A 2333-nucleotide genomic window follows, 5' to 3' on the forward strand; every position below is an offset into this window, starting at 1 on the left:
CTCACACCCCAGCTGGGAGCGCACTGCACCTGCTGATTAGCAGGGATTCTGCAGTGCATGGTCAAGGCGCCACCTCTCCCTGCTACAGGAAGGATTAGCACATGGGCAGGGCCCAAGCTGCAAACGATAAGCTGTTTTCCTGGCTGAATGCAGAGAGCAGGTCTCAGGACCATTAAGTGCCTGCATGATGTCCATGCCTCTGAGCCCAGCACCAGCAGCTCCTGTCCCCTATTGTCACCTTTTTGTACCTTGGTCACTCACCAGGGTGTTAGCCACATTATTTATCTTTTCAAAGAACCAGCTTTTGGGTACATGGATTCTCGCTATTGAATTTCTGTTTTCAGCTTATCTGACTTAACCCTTTATCTTTATTATTTTATTTCTTTAAATTACTTTGGGTTTCATTCACTCTTCTTTACATCATTTCTATAGGTAAATGATTAGTGATCTAGGGGTTCTGTTGTTTCTAATAAAATATTTCATGCCATACATTTGTAATACATTTTATGTTATGAAATTTCCTCCTAAACTTTGTTGAGCTGCACTCTACCTTTTCTGTTATTGTTTTGTTCTTTGAGACAGGGTCTCACTATGCGGTTTAGGCTGGCCTCAAACTTGCAGTGGTCCTTCTGCCTCAGCCTCCCACATGCTGATATTACAGGAGTGCGCTTGCACACCCAGCTGACCACTTTAAAATGATGGATTCTTGTTTTCCTTCAGTTCACAACATTTTCACCAGTTTCACTTGAGACCTATTCTTTGATCCATGAGTTTTTAGAAGTCTTTAATTCTTCAGTATCTCTTTGCTATTCTGCTATAATTCTACTGTGTTTGTCATGTACTAAGAACGTGTTTTCAAGGACTCCTATGCTGTCTGCAGTTTAAGCTTTGTTCTCTGCCCCAGAATGTTTGCGTGCCCTGGAGAAGAGAAGACACATCTCCGCTTCCCTTCCCTGCTGACTTCCTCCCCGAGGGTGCGCAGAGGGCTCTGCCAGCTCTGCTCCCGATCTGTGCATGGCAGCGTCTCCCGGCGTCTCTGTGAGCTCTGTGCACCGTTCCTCCCTTTCCCTGCTCACCCGCCCTGCCCTGCAGTCTGCATCTGCTATTAACTGGGCAACCCAGAGTCCTTTGCATCAGCATTTGCACCTATCATCTGTTCCTGGCCTTCGCTTTAAACCTGCGGACCGTGTTCGAGTGGGCTGCTTGGAGATCACGCAGAGTTCCTGCTTCTAATCCAATCTATACAGTTTGTCCTTTACCAGGTGCACTTAAGCCATGTATACGTGACGTAGCCATGGTCAGCTTGTGTGTCTCCATGTTTGCTCTCTGTGTCCCGCTTGCTTCTCTTCCCAACAGCTTCTGGGTTACTTCCTTGGTCTACCCGGTACCTCTCCGGTGTGACTTCCTTTCCCCTTTGCTTCCTGTTTGGTAATTGCTCCCTGTGTATCACAAATATAGCTAACATTTCAGTCTCATTAGAGTGAACGTTTACCACTTTCCGTAGACACTGCTATCTTCTGTCTTGGAACAGCTCCTAGACAATATTGCAGTGAGAAAGAACTAAAGAGATAGCAGAACAGTGTGGCACACTTATCCGTGTAGTTGGCTTCCGTGTTTTACTTCTTTTCTAAAATCTCAGCTCCCTCAGGTCCCCTCCCCTCAGCTGTACCCCGGGAGCCCCAAAGCCACCTTCCCGACAACGGCTGCTCTGAGAACTGTGGGATTGGTTCACCGCCATCATCATCAGGCCAGTGCCTTAGAGCAAACACTCTCCCCCAACACACAAGTGTGTGTATGTGCACATGTGTGCACGTGTGAGACCCGAAGACCTACTATCAGCCCTTTGCTGGACTGTGAGAGCCCGGAGTACAGAGCTCTCTCTTCATGGCTATGTTCTTGCCAGCCAATGGATACACGGACTGGTCTCAGCCCTGACCTCAGAGGAACCAAAGGCAGGACTCTGGGGGACAAACTAGGCTGCTCCCCTGGCAGAGCCTTCCACAGACACAGGCTCCCCAAGACATAGCCACCATACACGGGTGCCAGCCTGCAGCCCAGGAGCGTGGAGCTGAGCCAGCCGAAGATCCTCTTCCCTCAAGACCCCAAGACCACGGCACTTGGGTCAGCTCGCAAGTCCAGTCCCTCAGGTGGCCCATGCTTCTGCAGCTAGTGCACTGCAGGTCCCGATGACCACATCACCCCAGCATCCACCCCAGCGTCTACAGTAGGGGTTGGGGGGCCTCGTGTCCTGTCTTCCTGTGCCTCCTTCCACCTGGGACCATTAGAGTGGATGACTGGGAAGAAAGCCCCAGCCTAGCATGCCCCCCACCACC

Source organism: Cavia porcellus, unplaced genomic scaffold (genome assembly GCF_034190915.1).
Source record: "Cavia porcellus strain 051 isolate PalLab524CR breed Dunkin Hartley unplaced genomic scaffold, mCavPor4.1 scaffold_4, whole genome shotgun sequence".
Lineage (NCBI taxonomy): Eukaryota > Metazoa > Chordata > Mammalia > Rodentia > Caviidae > Cavia > Cavia porcellus.